Source organism: Crocuta crocuta, unplaced genomic scaffold (genome assembly GCF_008692635.1).
Source record: "Crocuta crocuta isolate KB4526 unplaced genomic scaffold, BGI_CrCroc_1.0 scaffold478, whole genome shotgun sequence".
In the NCBI taxonomy this organism is placed as follows: Eukaryota; Metazoa; Chordata; class Mammalia; order Carnivora; family Hyaenidae; genus Crocuta; species Crocuta crocuta.
The window spans coordinates 1282477-1302793 of record NW_027530981.1 but is presented as its reverse complement, the minus strand read 5'-3'; the positions used below and the strand labels follow the sequence as shown (position 1 = coordinate 1302793).

Below are 20317 nucleotides of genomic sequence, written 5' to 3'. Positions count from 1 at the left end.
GGGGGTTTGTTTTTTTTTTTTTTTTTTTTTTTTTTTAATGTGCTATACTGTATAGTTTTTTGATTTCCCCATAAAAACTTCAGAGTTAGCTTGTCAAGTTTCATGAAAAAACTAGATGATTTAAGATGCATAATTAATAAAGCTTTAAATAGTAAATACTCTTGTTTGAAGTCTCTTCCATTTCTGCTATTAGAAATTAATTTTAGTAGGCCTAGGATTATAAATTGACTATTGCTGTCAGCACATCGAAAAACATCATCCCATCGTATTTTGTTTTCTGTGATTGTTGCCAAGATGTCTCTTCTTAGTGTACTCACAGCTTCTTTTTTCTTACTGTTTTTAAATTCTTCCTTCTTTGTTTTTCTTAATTTCATTATGATGTGCATAGATGTGAGTTTTTGTTTTTTAAATTTATCATGTTTGAGATTTGTGGATATGAAGTTTGTGAACTTTTGGTAATTCTGGAAAAACTTAGAGCAGTTATCTCTTTAAATATTTTGTCTTGACTATTATCTGCCTGAAACTTGGACTAAATATACCTGGAGGACTGTCTGTCACTCTTCCATCACTCTTAAATAACATATTCATACATTTTGCACCTTTTAATTTCTATAGGCTCCACCTGGATTGTTTCTTCAACTCTCATTTTTTATTTCATGATTTTTTTTTTCCCTTCAGCAATATCTAATATGCCATGTTACATTCTTCCTGGTTTTAATTTCAACTATTTTTTTAATCTTTGTTTTATATAAGACCAGCTGTATCATTTTGTGGTTAATTATTCTTTGTTTTCAGTTTTATTTTTCTTTAACACATGAAACCATTATTTTACATTCTCAGTTTTAACATTCTGATATGTGATCTCTCTTAAGATTTGATTCTATTGTTTCTTCAGGCTTTTTCATTCATAGTATCTTATGAGTATCTTTTTTCCTTATTTAAAGTTATATTCTTGGGGCACCTGGTGGCTCACTCAGATAAGCGTTTGACTTTGGCTCAAGTCATGATCTTGCAGTTCATGTATTCGAGCCCCATGTAGGGCTCTGTGCCGACAGCTCAGAGCCTGGAACCTGTTTCAGATTCTGTGCCTCCCTCTGTCTGCCCCTCCCCTGCTCATGCTCTGTCTTTCTCAAAAATAAATAAACATTAAAAATAATTTTAAATAAAGCTATATTCTTTAGAATTCTGTGGGAATTGTTTAGAATATTTGTGTGTCTTTTCCTGCCAGCCATTTGGGAGTACTTCTACTCAGTCATTTTAAATTCTCACTCTCTAATGTTGTGATTTAGGAAGGATGCATGCATTCAAATGTGATTTTTCCCCTACCCTCCTTTCACCTACTGCCAGTGTCAAGAGAGTCAGGTTTATGTACTGTTCTCTTACGTGCGGGCAATTTCTCAACACTGTGCAATGATAATATAACATTTTTAAGTCCTAGAGTTTTGTTTCTATCTGCTGGGAATATCCACTATAAACTCGCTATCTTCAACATTACTAAAGGTCATTTCCTTTCTCCTATACCCCATGCAAATGAATTATGTCAGCATTACTAAGTTTTACCATATATGCTCAAGGTAAAATCAAACTTTAGTGATTACTAATTTCTTGGGTCCCTCTTTCACTTGATTTTAGCCTGTATGGATTTTTTATTGCTTTTGAGTTATACTTTTCTTTTTTAATTGAAAAATGTTATCTGGCTTTGTTGTGTTTTTCATTTAGGGTTTCATTTTGCTAGAAGCTGAAGTTTTGAGTTAGTCATTAACAATTTAAAAAATCCATCTCTAAGGTTCTTTTTAAAGTACTTGTTAAGATTCTTTGAGGTTGTTTGCAAATTTATCATGATCGTATCACTCTAGTTCTGTGATTTAGAGGTTGCTTGGGTCTATAAATTGACTTTATGAAAATCCTTGCAACACATAATTTTAGGGAGGAAAAATGTCACGAACGAGAATTAGTGGCTATTGAAAAAAGACATCCACTGAGATTTAAGAGTCAAATTTGGGGTCTATTAATCTTGACAGAATAATTAGAAAGCTGTCATTTTTCAAGTAGATAGAAAAATGAATACTCTGTAGGACATATAGGACACTCAGAACCTCCTGAGAATTAGGATTATTTCTAAATTTATAAGTGACTGCATATATATTCTTATAGAAACTCTTTTGGTAAGTGTATTTATAATTACGACTTCTAAACCCGGCCTCCCGGCTTTGCTGTCTCAGCATATGATGAGGCTGCACACCGACCTTCCTACCACCTTTTAGATGAGTGCGGTTAGAGGTGCTGAATTCCAACCAGCAGAAGAAGCCTGTTGGCATATGGGGAATACCGAAGTGCTGACATCTTTCTCATCCACCTTCTAACCTTCCATGCAATTTAGATGCTAGTGCAGTCTTATCATACCCAAACAGTAATTTAAAGACTTTTCTCAAAGACTGTATTTCTACCTATTAGGGCTTCATGAACATTGGCTTAATGATTGATTAATGACACCTTACTTAACATTTATAAGAATGGGACAATCTTAAAGGAAAAAAGGTTTTCAAAACACTGTTTTTTCTTAGTCTTGATAGTATATACTTACTTATGGCTGGGATCTATATTTATGTGAGCATTGGAATTTTTTTCTTGCTGGTCTCTGTAATCCTTAAAAGCTGGAGTTTAAAAGAGTATATTCTTTTCTAGGAAGGTAAGTAAATTATCACTGAGTGTTTCTGAAAGTGGTTATGGTTCCTGCTAGTGGAGAGAGGGAAAATTAGTAAGTAAAGAATGAAATGTTATTTACGTTTCTTATAACCGAATGGTTGACCTCTGGTATCCTGTGTGCACACGTAACTATGCATATGCCCACACGTACACATACACCACTCCTTCTGAGCTGGCACACGTTAGTCCAGCTCTCAAATGGTCGTCAATCATCTTAAACAACTTGAATGGTTTGCTTTGGCCAAACGCCAGTGCTTGCAGATTTGCTAGTTGAAGCTTAGTTTACACTTTATCTCACTTGAAAACAGTATTTGATGTGAAATCTGGTGATATCTTATACCTGTTTTGTTGTTCTTTCCTGATTTTCCTACTAAATAAATATAAATGGGGAAGACCCTGTTGTTGTTAAATTCATTTTTCCAGTAGAAAAGAAGTAATTGAAGCCATTGTGTCCCCTTGATATTTTGCAGAAAGTAAACCTTTCTGGCATAGCTGAGATTTTCTTTTTATCGTAACTGGGACTCATAAGCTTTTGAGAAATGAACCTGAGTGATCAGCCTTAATCAAACCATGGGTATGCATATACAATTAATGAGGTGGATGTGATGAAAGCATGCAAAAGGCTGAGGAAGTTGCTGCATTTGGTGATCCTAGTTCAGTGGGAAGTTGCTGACTTGAGTATATGTCATGAGCTCATTGTATTTTTTACTTCCAGTGGGCAGTGCTGGGGGTTTTTCTCAGCATCCCTGACTCCTATCTTTTGGGGTATTACTCTTTATCTTCATCATCTAAACAAACACTGACCAAACAGACTCCACCTATGAGTTTGCATATTTTGTGAGCCAAGGCAAGGACTGTGCTTAATATACCTTGTGTGTTTTGTGTAATGTTTCACAGTACCTCACACACGATAGGTGTTGTCTTTGTACTGGTAGCTTGATCATTATGACTGTCGGGCAAATTGCACTGAATGCTGTTCAGGGAATCATATTGTTACCATCTGGTGAAGTAAGAAAAAATAAGTGCAGGAGTACTGTGGTCTTCTCGCTTCTACACTAAAGAGTTTAATTAGGCTTGCATTTTTACTAGAATGTGCTTATTTTCCTGGTAGGAGTTTTCCTTAGAGTAGGGAAAGTGCTCCTACAGGTCAGAACAACTTGAGTGATACAGAATTCCCAAATGGAATGTTAGTGATCTCGGCCCTTCGAAGATGAAGCCTAGTGACATACTTTAGTTTATATCAGTTCCTCCATTATTTTCCATTTATCCATCTTAGTGAGAAACATCCTTCCCTTTCTGCTTTTCTCTTACAGTCACCGATCATGGCTGGTGAACAAGAACAGGAAATGTTTAAAATCAGCTTGCACATGTGATTTTGCTTGTGTAAGCTCTGGAGGAGTGTTGCAAGAAGTAGTCATCTTCCCCCATCCCACCCCCCACCCTCAGTCAGGTGGCTTTCCCAAAGGCTTTGGAAATAACAGATTATTGGGAGAATAATAGAGCATTAGAAAGATGTAATAAAATAGAATTTAACTGCTTGTTAAATATTATACCAAGCTAGATTCTGAATTTAAAAAAAGTTATACAAACATTTATCCTAGCATTAACTTTAAAATGCAATTCCTGGGGTCCCTGGGTTGCTCAGTTGTTAAACATCCAACTCTTGGTTTCAACCCAGGTCATGATCTCACAGCTCGTGAGTTTGAGCCCCACATTGGGCTCTGTGCTGACAGCACGAAGCCTGCCTGAGATTGTCTCTCTCCCTGTCTCTCTGCCCCTGCCCTCCTTGGTCACTCTCCCTCAAAATAAAAAAATAAACTTTAAAAAAATCCCACAATTTCTTGATAGTTATCAATTTCTATTAAACTGTATTTGAAATTGCACTTAAGTATTTTACACAGATTAAACAGATTAGAAAGTTTAGTTTTGTCATTGTTAATAAATGGATACTTTACATTTGAAGGTTCATTATCAACTGGCCGGGATAATGATCTCAACAAAAATACAAAGACCACACTTTTGAACTGTCTTTTTTTATAGGGGAGATGGTGTGAGTATGAAATCAATACAGCTCTCACAGTGATATAAGCAGAGGTATTAGGAAGTAAGATGACAATAGAACTTTATATATGGCTGGCCTTTAACACAGTCAGGAGAGGTTTTATTTTATTTTATTTTATTTTAGGTTCTTGTAACACATTTTGCTTGCCAAAAGCTGCCATTTTGGGGGGTTGTTTTCTTTACCATGTTTTAGATTATTGCTCTTTTAAATTCTAGTGGAGTGCTGTGCTCTTTAATTTTCATAATTGCAATTATGCAAAATATTATATATGTAAGTATATAAGTATAGTAAGCTAGTTAAGGCTTATTATGACTTCCTATGATAATACTTAAAGGTAATTTTATATTAAAGCACATGATTGTGTATTGCCTTTTGTTCAACATTTTATATGTCCATATTGAAAAAGAACATAGTTCTATCTTTTCTACATACAACTTGGAACATTGTGATAAACATTAAGTAACATTTTTATCAGAGTTGATATTTAAAGACTGGAAAAAAAATCCATATATACAAGTGGTTTAAGCAGTGGATTTGTGGGGATTAGAGGATTTCCCAAGAGACTAAAGCAATGTGACTCTAGTTGTGGTCTTAATGTGCTTGAGACAGGCAATAATTCTGCAGAAATGCAATGCTCCAGAGTGTCTTGTTTCTTAATTATAAAAGCTATTCTAGGGGCGCCTGGGTGGCTTAGTCGGTTAAGCGTCCGACTTTCGCTTAGGTCATGATCTCGCGGTTCGTGGGTTCAGGCCCCGCGTCGGGCTCTGTGCTGACTGCCAGCTCAGAGCCTGGAGCCTGTTTCAGTCTGTGACTCCCTCTCTCTCTGACCCTCCCCTGCTCCCGCCGTCTCTCTGTCTCTCTCCTAGAAATAAATAAATAAAAGCTATTCTAGGGGCGCCTGGGTGGCTTCCTCGGTTAAGCGTCCGACTTTCGCTTAGGTCATGATCTCGCGGTTCGTGGGTTCAGGCCCCGCGTCGGGCTCTGTGCTGACTGCCAGCTCAGAGCCTGGAGCCTGTTTCAGTCTGTGACTCCCTCTCTCTCTGACCCTCCCCTGCTCACGCTGTCTCTCTGTCTCTCTCCTAGAAATAAATAAATAAAATAAATAAATAAATAAAAGCTATTCTAATTATTCCATTGTAACTTAAGTTTTAAAGCCTCACTAACTTAGCTAAAATTTCTTTAATTGAGATGGAATGGGGACTGTTGAATATTGTTGTCACTAATAAAATATATAATAAAGAGCAACCCACCACATTCTGATTTGATGTGTTAATAAAAGTTAACATGGTGAAGTTCTTTCTAGTCCTAAATCATTGAATGATATTTCTTAATTCTTACTAAATATTAATGTCTTGGAGTTCTTTGGATTATTTGAATATCAAAATGTGTACGAATTTGGAAAAGAGTTACCTATTTTCTCCCGTTTGGCATTATTTTTGGTGATCCATTTACTTTGTAACCACCTTTCTTTTTTTACTCTTACCAACATAAGTATCCAATCATTTATCAAGTTACATGGAGTATTACTTTATGCTCAGTGCAATTTGAAAAATGTATGTTTCCTAATTTTAAGAGTCTATGAGAGAGACAGTTGGATAAGTTCTTGACTGTAGGACCATGTGAACAACCTCCATAATATTGAAATAGGGAGGGAATTTTAGAATCACGAAGAGGGCATCTCAATCAGCTTGGGGCATTAGGGAAGTTGTCTTGGTGGATGCCACATTGGAGTTGAGTTGGATATAACAAGTTAGTGGTGGCTGGATGAAGCTTGGATGTGGGAAGGAGCTGGGACAGAATGGTAGGCAGAGTTAGGGCAGGGTGTGCGGTGTGTTTGGTACACTGCAGTCATCAGTCGGTCCTTATTCTGTGCCATACTTGGGTTACACCAAATAAACCCAACTCACAAGCTCAGCAAACAAAACAACAAGCTAACAATTGTAACAAGTAATTAAGTGAATGATGAATGAACTTTGGAGAATAACAAACAAAAACAGCTTGAAAAGATGTTCAATCACCTTTTGTTCCACAAATATGTACTGAGCACTCTGTATGCAGTGAGCATGGTACTAGAAGCTGAGGAGATAGAACTGATAGTTCTGATAGTACTACAAATATGATCTTTACCCACATGGGTCTCCATCTAGAGGGAGAAACACATTTTAATAAATCACTGCACAAATAAATATGTAATTATAGGTTGTAGTAAATGCTAATTAGAAAAAGTAAAGGATTTGAGAAACTGATGATAGAGAAGTTTTACTTAAATTTAGGCAGAGGTCAAAGAAACATTTTAGAGGAAGGGGTGTTATGAATGAGACTTCCAGGAAGAGATGGAGGCAGCAGTGAAAGAGCAAGGGGTAGAATGTTCTAGGTCGAGTGAGGGGAGCATATGAGGCGATCTCAGGTGGAACAGAGGTTGGAAAGAACCTAAAGAAACTAACAGTGCAGTAAAGCACACAAGAGAAACAGTGATGTAATATGAGGCAAGGGAACAATAGAAGACAAGAACTTGGGGGTTCAGGAACTGAAGACTGGTTAATTGGAACAAAGAAAAGTGAGGAACCAACACTTTTCCTGGTCTGTATCAAAGTGGTGCAGTTCAGTCACGGGATTTTTCTTAATACTTTTTTTTATGGCAACATTTCTTTAATGTAGTAAAGAAATGAACAGGTGAAGTAGAAGTGATGAGAATAATCTAAACCAAGAGTGAACATTTAAAACAGAATTTCTGAAAGAAATGGAATCTAGTTTGAAATGAGGAGGTAAGTTGAGCAAGTTTGTCTGGACCATCTGCTGAGTGACAGTGAGGCAGAAAATACATAACGATAGAAGATTCAGGAGAACACTAATGGTACCATTGTTGTCCACCAAGGGTATGTAGACAGTGCACTTGGGTGAGCATTCCAGAGTTGAAGACACATAGTGAACGTTCAGTAGCTCTTGGAATGGTTGATGTCTTTGGGATATAGGGCTAAATGTCTCCTCAACAAAAGATACTCTTTCATTCTGTTCAAAAGGATGATTATCATCAGAAAAATGAAATATTAGTCTCTTTATCATAAAGGTATGTAAACTTCTAAGATTTCAGGTCTCACTCCCTATACACACACACACGCGCGCGCGCGCATGTGTGTGTGTGTGATGTCCATGGTGGTATAATTAGATGACTTTGAATGATTTTCTTCTCTTTACCGTCCCCACTTTGAGTTAAAAAAAAGAAAACGAAAAGAAATCCACCACTCATCAGTCATTGCTAACCTGTCAGCAAAACTAAAAACATTATCTATTTTTCTATCACTTTTCCAATGCTACATATCAGTTCCCTAGTGAGCTTTCAGCATCTTTTTTCCCCAAATTTCTTCTGCTTATGTTATTGACAAGCTGCGTTAAGGCACAGCCTTTTTCATCAGTTCATAACTTTACACCATGCATTTTAGGGAAGAGCCTCCTCATCAGAAAATAACTCTTTTTCTTGAGAATGAAAACTGTTTGTATCAGTTTTTCACACTCTCAGTACCTTTATGGGTTGTCCTGCTTGAGAGTTCACCCCGAGAGAGAAGGAATCCGGTACATGCATTTCCCAGAAGATCTTTGATCATTGGAGGAGGTGACAGTAGGTTGAACACTTGCTATCTTGGATTTGTGTTTCAACCTAACCCTTACAGGTTCATCTGTGTTTGTAGCTGCTAACTTTACATTAGCTTCTACATGGATCTAATAGTATATTAATAACTTTAAACTTATGGAAACTATTTAACCAATCATTTTTATGAAATAATTATTAAGGCCATCATGTTAACCTCTTAATTTTCAATGTGTACAATCTTTTTCAAGTATCAGAATCACGGTGACTTCAAATACATTTATTTTGGGGCACCTAGGTGCCTCAATCTGTTGGACATCTGACTTCAGCTTAGTTCATGATCTCACGGCTCAGGAGTTCGAGCTCTGCACTGGGCTCTGTGCTGACAGCTCAGAGCCTGGAGCCTGCTTCATATTATGTCCCAGTGTCTCTCTCTGCCCCTCCCCCGCTCATGTTATGTCTCTCTCAAATATAAATAATCATTAAAAAAGAAAAAAATTAAAAATACATTTGTTTTCATCTCAATTAGACTTTATAAAAACATTCTTCTGTTTTAGAATATTTATGGCTTTTAACTCTAACAATTATTTATCATTCCCATGTTTCTGATACTCTACATGATTTTAGTATTTGAGGAAAACTGAAAGTCTAGAGGAACTTTCTCTATTCCCATATTTTAGTATTTGGAATATAAAATTTTAAATGTGAAGTAAATACCATTTCTGTAGAAATTTTGTTAAAAATAATTTGCTGTAAGGCAAAAAGTATTTGTGAAATTTAAGAGCAGAATTTAAGAGCTGTTCTCTTTTTTCTTCTTGAATTAGAATATGCATAATGATAACTAATGTGAAGTTTTAGTGATGTAAGTATTCAACTATAAGAAATATATAGACTGTTTTATTATGAATAGGAATTTTGGAAATCAAAGCTAGAATTGTTTTCATTACATACATTTTAAGGATAGAAAACATGTTACTTTTAGAAACTGATGAGAATAGCCATATGCCTCAACATCAAGGTCTGTGGTTTAGAAATCTAAAAGGTATAAAGAAATGTGAAGGTAATACAATAAGAGTGTCCTCCACCATTTATAAAAATCAGACATGCCTACAGAGAACATTACCATCTGTAAAGATGGAGAAACCTCAGATGTTGTGTCTTAAAATATGCATATTTTCTGACATTTGGGTAGAATGATATAATTTCTTATGAGTGAACTTGATTCCTGACATTCACTTAAATGCTAATTTAATTTTGGTACAGGGATAGCGAACCTTCCAGATTTCATGGTTGTTGAGTTATCCTGGGATTCTGATAAGTGATTGGGAATAAAAAGGGCCTTCCTCTGAAGCCTGAGCAATGTTGGAGACATTAGATATATTCCCAGTAGTTACAAACCTAGAAAGTAAACCTCTTCAGCATAATCCACAGCAAAGCTTGAAACCTCTTGCTTTAAGGAATTTCCTGGTTGCCTTAGGGAGAATATTAATCGAACTCTTTAGGCTTACCCTCCTTAAGAGACTGTTTTGCAGCCCTTGTTGTTTCTACTTTAAAGTCAGGAATTTTAAGTAGATTAGAATGAAGAACAGTGCAGTGCAGCATAAAGTTAACATTATACTGTTAATAACATTCAACTGAATTATTAATTTCCACCAGAAGTTGTTTTTAAAATAATCAGGATTAACCGTAGGAATAAGGATTGTTTTCCCCTCTTTGCTTCCTTATCCAAAGAATAATTCATTATAATTAAGACTATCGTATAAAAACAAAAAGGGAACATAGCCATAAAAACTTGTTATATTAATGACTGATTGTGTTAATGTACTATAGCTGTCTGATTCTTTATTCAAACAGGGAAGGACAAAAAAAAATGAAATTGTTCCTATTCAAATTGTTGAGTTTTTTGGCCTCTTGAGAACCAGTGGGTTAGGGAACAGTGTTTGGGATGTTTACCAAAAGTGGATAGAATCAAAAGGTGCTGGTTTACTCCTCTCTCGCCCGCCCCCCCCCTTATGGTGAAAGAGCCATTGGAAATAGCACAGAGGCAGCGTGGCCTGGGCACAGAAGCAGAGTGGCTGGCAGATGGTACCGCAGGCTGGAGGAGCTGCTGGCAGATGGCACGGACTATTTGAGCAACAGAGACACTTTTTGGCTACCAGTGCTAAGAGCTGGAAAGAAAGAACAAGACAACTTCTCCATGGTGTCAGCTTGTGTACAGAAAAGTTTTGGCAGAATGGAGACTGATAAAAGATATTCGATTGTTAGCTGCAAGAAGAGTGAGGAGATGTTATTAAGTTTCATAAAATGTGCTCCCGGTGGTGTGATTTGAACCTAGTTTCATATGGAAAGAGCCCTTTAGAGATCATCTAAACCAACTATGCTGACTGAATATTTGGACACACTTGTTCTGTTTTTATTACTGAAAAGATACCTCTTCAAAATTTTATAGGTAAGATTGTAGTTTCATGTAGGGATTAGGAGTGGTTCTTGATTGTCAATTTAAAGAGCCCTTCAGCCACGTCTGGAATGCTAAAATAATGTGTGGTGAAGTCATGTTTGGCTAACATGACATATGGACTTAGAGCTTTACCAGCAAAAAGTATATAGAATTGGGTCTCTGAATTACTTTGGGGGTTCTGGTCATTACCACATGTATCACATTTGTTTTCTGGAGCCTCTGAAGCCACCAGAGCAAGCAGGCATTAAGTTCCTAATGATTTCATTGGGGCTGCTCCAACTTTTCATTTGTAGCTCTTTCACTTCTCTTTACCTCCTGTCTCCCTCATGTACCTGTTGTTAGATATTATGTTTCCAGAATTAATTAATTTAGGCAACTTTTACCTAGTAACTTTTATCCGTAGGCAGTACTTTAAGGAAACCTATAACTGTTATTCTAAAATAATTATTTACATATAGGAAGAACAGTATTAAAAATACTTAGGAATGTTTAAAATCAAATATAAAATTGAAACACATTACCAAAATTGAAAAGCCAATTCCGAATACATTCCTAATAATTATTTTCTCCCTAGCTCACTGAAGTTTAAACTGTTAGTCTCTCAATTATTCAGAGAACTGCCAAGATTCTAGATATAATTGAAAATGCCACTGAACTGAGATCAAAAGAAATCTGTAAGATATATTCAAAACGATGTCACCCAAGATGCCTATGAGCCACCAAAATTGCCATCGTTATGATTATTAAACTTTTGAGAAGGCTTCTCTTAGAGATTTTGGACTCTTACCTTCCCCAGTATTCTGTCAGTCTTTGTGATCTGATTTCTGTCAGAATGCTAGAAGCCCTGATTGGAATAGAAGGCAACTTGAGGAAGCAAGAGGGTATGAAGGCACCGAGATAGTTTAGCATGAGGGAGAACCCATAAGTACTAGTCAATAACTGAAGGGTGAAATGATGTCTTCAAGAATTCAAGGGCCTGCTCACTTTCAGCACATATACTAAAGACTTGGAACGATACAGAGATTAGCAAGGCCACCGCACAGGGATGACATGCAGATTCACGAACCGTTCAATATTAAAAATTTTTTCCAAAGGGGAAAAATGTATTTCAAAAGGCCATAATTAAGACATTTAAAATTTTCCAAAAAACAGGTTTGTTTTGGGGAGGGTGCAGTTACAGGGTAAATGTAAGTTTTCTAGAAAATTTCCTGATTTATAAATTTTGATTCCATATTTATTTCAAAGAAAGAGCTTTGATTTTTAACCAATATTTTTCATAAGTTGGAAATTATATTTAAAGCCTTTGTGTAGGGGTGCCAGGGTGGCTCAGTTGGTTGAGCTTCTGACTTTTGATCTTGAGGTCTCAAGATCATGATCTTGCCATCATGGAATTGAGCCCTGTGTCAGGCCCTGCGTTGACCATGGAGGCTTCTTGGGATTCTTTTTCTCTCCCTCTCCCCTTCCTTCACTTGTGCCCATGTTCTCTTTCTCTCTCTGTCATAAAAATAAAATAAAAAGAAAAGGACAGAACAGAAAATAGATTCTTTGCTTAGAAGACCATGCCTTTCTAGTCTACATCCCAGAGGTATTATTTCTTCCTTGTCTCAATCATTTTGATAGTGATAGTGGCAGTGGTGGTACTATAATGGAAACTGCTGGGTCACACAAACCAGGCAGCCCTCGTTCTACCTTAGTCTTAGGTCAGCCATATTACTTAATGTCCCAAGATCTCTGTTTTCTCACCAATGAAGTAAAGCAGTTGGCTTTTAATGTCCTATCTTATTTAATCTTTCAAGCTTTCCCTGCCACTCCGGGGTACAGCTTATTTAAAAAAAAGAAAAGAAAAAAGAAAAAAAAAGATTGGCATTGATTTATTTGGAAGCCATGGTAAAGGAAAGTAAAATCCGGAGAGCATACACAAACAGATGTTTGATTATCAAGCATTGTGAATCTTATTCCAAATTTACAACTAGACTCTTGCATTTCATGTCCATTTCCTTTTCTGTGAAATGAGAGGATTTATTCAACCAGATGAATCTGTAAGGTTTTTACTGTATCAAATACTGATTTCTAGTTAAGTTCATGATTCTTGTTCTTTTTTTTAAATTTGCTTTTAATGTTTATTCATTTTTGAGAGACAGAGATAGAGACAGAGTGCAAGCAGGGGTGAGAGAGAGGGAAGCACAGAATCTGAAGCTGGCTCCAGGCTTTGAGTTGTCAGCATAGAGCCTGATGTGGGGCTTGAACTCACAAACCTTGAGATCATGACCTGAGCCGAAGTCAGATGGCCAACCAGCTGAGCCACCCAGGCACCCCTCATGATTCTTGTTCTTGTCCTTCTGCAAGAGGAAGCTCTCACTGGGGCATTCTCATCCTTTCTGTACCAGAGTCCCACCGATACATCATCCCTTTTTCCCATCTATCACTCACTTCCTCTTTCCCTATCTATCACTCACTTCCTCTACCAGTGTGATACATTTTAAGCCTTTGCATTCTGGGATGAGAGACATGAAGCCTGCCTTATTCATCCCTGCATCTCCAACATCTAGCCAAATATTTGTTGACTGAATTAATGTAAACATTTCTAGCCATAACCTGACTCGGAGGGCTTTAATTTTTATTTCAGCCTCCATCCATCCATCACTTCCTGTCGCTGGTACAGATTTTTACCTCTTTTCCCCCATGGCTTGAGACCACGACAGTCCCTGCCTTTATAGTCAGGTAGACATCAGGGTGTGGGAGAGTCCGTCACCTGCCTCATTCTCATGGTTAATCATTAAGCATTAGGAACTGGAATTTCAGTCCGTTGTCCATAGGAACAAAGTTTAAAAGTGCTGTTAGCTTTGCTATTTTAGTATAGATACAGTGTAAATTAGACAGATTTTTTTGTTTCCTGGCTAAGGATCTAACCACTATTTACAACCAAATCTTGTTTCCCTGGAAATATATATTCTGGGTTCCAAGTAACTAAATGGCAAATGAACTCTTGTAAGGCAGCCCATTTGTAAGTTGGAGATGGCCTTTTGGCAGTAGGTATAGAAAGGTACACCAGGATAAGTATGGTGTTGACTTAAAATTTGTAGTGCCTCAAAGAGAACTTTTCAGCTTGTGACAGAAGAGAGTATTCCCAAATCAGTCACTGGCTTTTCCCACATGTACAGATTGTCATATTAAGCAAAACCCTTCCAGAACACATCTACTACAGGAGCAAAGTAAAGTTGAGTTTTATAAAAATAGGATTTGAATGAGGGCTTCATTATTACAAACTTTGCCAATCCTCACTGTTCACAGTTCAAAAGAAATTTTAAGTGGATTATTTTCATTTAAGCTGTCATCTGTGATTTGATTTTCCATGGGGTGCTTTTTTCATTTTGATAGTGCTTCACTGGGGAAATCTTTTGATAGCAAATAGACTGCTTCCTGTTCTATTTTTGTACCTCCGCTTTTCTGTATCTGAAAGCCACAATCATCTTTTCCCTGGTTTACTATAGTGTATTCCAAGTCATCCTTGTGTGTCCATCTTTAAGGTCTACCCTCATTTTTAAATGTAAACTCTCAGACAAGGGACATTGTCTGATTTGCTTATTACCGGCTCCCTGGGGCTTAGAACAGTATATGCCACGTAGTGGACACTCAAGTATACAGGTGAATGAATTAAGTGGGTGCTTCGTGTATTGATGTAGATCAGAATTTCTCAGTCTTGACACTGTTGATATCTTGGGCCAGATGGTTCTTCATAGTGGAGGAGCTGGCCTGTGCATTATATGATGTTTGGCAGATTCCTGGCCTCTACCCACTAGATGCCAGTAGCACTCTCTCAATATGATAATAAAAAAAGTATTAGCAGACATTGCCACTGATTGAGAAATGCTGATATTGGCAGAAGAGTAAATCCTGATATTAGTATGTTAGAGTAGTGAGAGTCAGAAAGATATAGGGAATCCAGTTCTACCATTATAAGCTGTGTGACCCCACACTCCAACAGATTAATCTTTGAATCTGGGTTATGGTGACAGTTAAATGGTTGTGGCTCTAATGACCAGTGAGAAGCCCTTGCTTTCTAGACAGATCCTGCTTGTGGCCCGAGATAACCTTTCTATCAATCAGGTCCCCTCCTCGTTGCTATCATGTGCCTTTAGTGAGGGCTCATACCAGTTCAATTCCTGATGTCCTGTGTAGTACAGAGTTTCTTCCAGATGCCCAATATTTTTAGGATTTTGCTATGTGATTTTATTTTGCTCTTAATTGATTGACCATTACTTCTAGCCGTGGGAGAAAGAGTGACTCTCAAGATGTCAGCATGATGAAGTGCTGACAATCAGAAAGATCCAGGGAATCCCACCACTTTATTTCTGCAATGTTTTTAGCTATCGGACTCTGATTACTATCTCTTCTGATTGCTTATTCTCTGTGAGCTTTGGTTAAGAGTCATTGTTAGGGTTAAGTGAAACTGTGTAAGTGAAACACTAAGATCTGGGCACGAAGTTGGTGCTTACAACTGAGCTCTCTTCTCTCCCCTTTATTAAATTTCCAAAACCATCCGTGCATTTGTATACATATTCATATAAATCATAATCCATGCACAAATCTATGGATAATTATTCAATAATTAAACATATATTTAAAAAACATTTATTGATAACCTATTTAATAGGCCCTGGACCTGTTCTAGATGCCAGAAATGGAGCAACAACAAAAAATAATCGTATCAACAGCAATTATTAATAGCATAGCAGTTAGACTGTGTTCTCTATTGAGTTGTATATAGGTTAAAAACATTGAAAATTGCTTTATGAAGAGTTATTTCAAGAGTGTGGTGACTTAAACCATCATTTCATTAAAAAAGTTTGCCCTCATCAAAACAGTGTTGCCCTACGATGTGTAAAGCGTATGTTTATTTTTCAGAAGCAACATATGCAAACTATTGAAAGCCTGAACCTTGGACCTAACTGATTTTGAATTTTTAATCCTGACAAATCAGATTAATTTAAGCATTAAAAAACAACTTTTGGATTTGATCCCCCTTTCTGGTTTATTATACTTTGGCACAACCTGATTAGTCCAATTTGTGTGTGAGGTTTGCAATGGTGATAAAGTTCATTTCTGTATTCTCTAGTAATATTTGTGTATCTTCCTAAGAATATCTGGATTGCATTGAATTTCCTCTCAGGGAGATGGGTGAAAATAACTTTTTGCAAAACATGACTGCATCATCCCTAAGCACCGTTACAACATGCTTAATGGGCTGTAATAGTATTTTTATTATCTTATAACTTTGGCTCCCTTAACGTGTTTGAAGGTCTTTAAAATGCACCTTTGAGCATTGTTCCATGTGCTTTGTGTCCCCTGAATAAATATTATACCCCTATTGACTTTTTAATTTTGAAATTTGATAACAGTAATGAAAGAGAAATCCCTGGCCATTTTCTATGTTTGCCACTTCATTTCACATAGCTTCTTTCAGTTTCCAGGGATATATTTAACAGATATTTGTCTGTTAGAAGTGGGTGTTATTTGGTTGTGGGGGGACGGGGTGGGGGGAAGAAAAGAAAATCCCAGCACTGCTTTATTGATCTTTAATGGCATATGAGGCAAGCTGGAAGTGTTTGAGATGTTGAAACTGACCAATGTAGCCACTCCATCAAACGCACATGAGAGAAGGGGCACCTTTGACTGGCAAGGTGTGCATGTGCAGTGTGTCATGTGGAGATGGATCACGCTGGAAGGAATGAGCACTCACGGAGAGAAACTTTGGAAGTTCTATCTTGGTTAAAGCATGAACATTGTGAAAGATACGCCACATTGCCCCCATCTGGGGGTGGTGATAGGCTTACATGAACAACTTCACTTGGGTCCCTACCCAAGTGAGTTACTTGGCCTAACTGGGCTCTATAAATGTCGAGGGACTGTGCTTTACTGTCAGTCAGTCTGGCATATTTTGTTGGGAAAAGTTTAAATTATACCGTGTATAAGTAATATTATTTCTTAAGAATTTACAGTGAGCCAAAATAGTTCTCAATGCTTTAAGAGCTTTATATCATTTAATCTTCACAGTAATTCTACTAGGTCGATATTAGTGTCATTATTATCTTTATTTTATAAATGTTGGGGTTTATAATTCTAGGGATTAAGTAATTTACTCACAGCATGACAATGTGGTAAAATGATAGAGAATATAGTGCATTTGATTTAAAAATTATCTATGGTCAGGGCAACTGGATGGCTCAGTCGGTTCAGCTTCCGACTTTGGCTCAAGTCATGATCTCGCAGTTGATGAGTTTGAGCCCCGTGTTGGGCTCTGTGCTGACAGCTCAGAGCCTGGAGCCTGCTTTGGATTCTGTGTCTCCCTCTCTCTCTATCCCTCCCCTGCTTGTCCCCTGTCTGTCTGTCTGTCTATCTGTCTCTGTCTCTCAAAAATACATAAATGTTAAAGAAAAAGTAAAAATTATGTATGGTCGTGCTTTATGCATAGACTTCTAAATCTAGAAAACCTGTAAAAAATCATCCAATCTCCAACCCCCAACCAATATTTCAGATAAGGAGGACCCTGAAACCCTAAGAATTTCTTAGTTTTCCTTCAAAATTCCCTGATCAAGTTTTCTAACAACTTCTTGGGAGGGATTTTGGTTTTAGTGAATTTTATATTAATGTTAATTTAGTATAAGTACTTGGATTTAGACGGGTTGTGAATGGAGTGTACTCATTTGATGATTTAGAGCTTCTTCATCTGTTGAGCTGAGATGAGTGGCAATGGCTCGGGTGTTGAGTTGATAGATCAGACTACGTATCTATCGACCAATCTGCAAAATATGAATATCACCACTAGAAAGGTAAAATGAGATATTGTTGGTAACTGACCACTGTGATACATAACTTTTGGGCTGCTGATGTGATATATTTTTTTTTCCATTTAAAGACTGTTGCTGCTAGCAATTACTTTTTTTTTTTNTACAGTATGATTTGTGTGGACCCTATCCACCATTGGAGATAAGTCTTTTTAGTCTCTTTGGTTAATTTTAATGTTTTTAAAACTTATGAGTGGAAACCTACGTGGGAAAAATGTTAAAAGCTTCTCATTTTAAAATTCTGGGGCGGGTCCTGGAGTTTTTATTTGCTCCCCCTACTCATACCCCAGGATATTTTGATGTAAGTGGTTCATAACGAAGCTTTGACAAATGCTGAATTGTAGGGAGGACTGTGCTTCTGATCTTTCAAAGACAAAGATTCTTTTAAACCTACTTCATATAGAAAAGAAATATTTGGCTTATTAGTCCCTAGGTAATCTGTGTTTTTTGCCAGATATAAAATTGGAGCCTTACGACTGAATTTGTCTTTAGAGAGACTATATTTAGGAATACCTAGAAACCTAAGAAAACAAAATGTTCTGATGACTTCTTTGATGCAGTATGAGATTTTCTTTTTAATGTAGACAGTTTTTGTTGGCTGTGATTCTTTTTATCCAGTCTTGTAACATTGGACTGAGACACGGAGGCGATTAACATTTTTTTCCCCCTAGGATCAAAGTATGCTGGAAGTGGTTAGAGAAAACGATCTGGGTTTTCAGTCTTCTACTTTTTCCTTCTTTGTGTTTCTTCCCTTTACTTCTCAAGTATTTTGGAGTTATGTTTTAAAGATGCATATGTAGTATTTTTAATGTTTAGTTTATACTTAAATATCAAAATGCCTCTTTTGGCGTAATGGCTGTAGATGAATAATATCCAGTCTGTTCCCTGTGGCCATCCTTTAAGCCATCACGGAGTCTGGTGTTTTCTGTCAGGGCTACACTAAACATGGTAATGGAGGCACAAACACCTGCTTTACCCTTCCCCATAGTCCCCACAGCTACCTGGGCGCACTGGTAAAATGAGGTCTTTGTTTTCCATGCAAAGCCTCTTTCTCTGGCTTTTTTCCAAGGCCCTCAAAGTGAGTACTTTCACCAGAGTGGCAGAGAAAGTCCCATTAGATTGAGAAGCAAGAGGTAAACTTAAGTATGCCATCAGGCTCCAAGCCAAATAAAGTGCTAAGCATGACAATTAATTGGATAACTACCAAAATACCTCTTACTGTAACTGTAATTCAGAATATCCCTGGCTGAAGTGAAAAAATGGTATTAATTAATTTGAATGTTTCTAGGGTACTCACCAAATAAGTGCACTGCTTGTTAGATTTTGGCATTTAGGGCAAGAAGGATAGCTGATATGCAGTGAGGCTGTAGCTTGTGCTGGGGGTGTAATCCTCAAGGATTCAGGCAAGGAGTTCAGTAGCTACGTCTTCCCTTCATAGATTAGGAAACTGACAGGTCTCACATCCTGTCTGTTTATATCCCAAACTGAGTGATTTCTCATTGCTTAAACTGTCTCTGAGTGGGTCGGGGGGGTGGTATCACTGGTAGGCCTCTGAGTTCTATCTTGAATTGTTTGTTTTCCAGAGAAGAGAGGGAAGCCATGGGCACAAATTGTGGAATTTGTACATTTTTATTAAGAGACAAGGGAGCAATATAGATTCATGCTGTGGGGATTTTGAGGAGTCAGATCATATACTGGGCTGGGACCATCATGAAAAATGTCATTGTGGAAATAAGAGTTTAAACGAGTTTGAAAGACAGGAAAGGTCTTGACTAATCATCAGAAGTGAAAAGGCCATTCTAGGTGTGGAGTATACTTCAGCCAGGCAGAGACAGGATCAAGGCCAAAGAATAGGGCCTGTGACTGGGAGCTCTTAAGGGATCCTGGGGGAACCATGAATGCCAGGTGCACAGCATTGTGTGGTTACACTGGGGGCATTTTTATGTTGTTGAACAAGTGTCAGTCATGAGAAATATCAAGAGTAATCACGAGGATGTGTGTGCTAGGTGGAACTGAGGGAATACTGGAAGTTTAGTGAAGCTAATTTGGAAATGATTGCAGTAATCCAGGCTTGAGGTGAAAAAAGTGTGACCTTGGGTGGGAGCAGAGACAAAAAGAGATGGATTTGCAAGATGAGTGACAGAGTGTCGTGGCTGACTAGAACCAGAAAGATGGGCCGAGTGTAGAAGAGATGCTACTACCCAGAAGTGATATTACATGCATGCATGCGTGCAGAAGCTTATCGGAATGCTTCTCTTGCTTATCTGCCAAGTTTAAGAAGCTTGTCAATGGAATTGAAGCTTAGAGAAGAGTGAAAAAGCTTTGGCTGGAAATCATAATTAGACCAATCTTACTGTGTTTACGGATGTTTACATGATCTTGTAACTTACCTGAAAGCACCGACCCATTTGGTATGAGTCATGAGAGGCCATCAATATCCTAGCTGATGAGGGTCATCTGATCACTTTGCTAAATAAAACTGGATGATGTGTACTCACTCACGTCAAGGACTTGGAAGAAAACCAATTAAATACACGTTTATGCAATGCGGTATAAAATTAACTTGGAAATTTGGTTGCCCTTCTACTGAATCAAAATCATACACCAAAGATTATTTTTCTAAGTGAAGAAGGAAGTACACAGAATGTTTCCTATGCACC

General features: G+C 37.4%; 1 protein-coding gene and 1 non-coding gene across 5 annotated transcripts in view; both read left to right on the top strand.

Annotated features, from left to right (window-relative positions):
- The window catches only part of PARD3B (par-3 family cell polarity regulator beta), a 997354-nt gene that overhangs the window by 288984 nt on the left and 688053 nt on the right, over positions 1–20317 (top strand). The window lies entirely within an intron of this gene.
- On the top strand, positions 11789–11892 carry LOC144236546 (U6 spliceosomal RNA). The gene has a single exon (XR_013336602.1). It is a non-coding gene; the product is annotated as a U6 spliceosomal RNA (small nuclear RNA).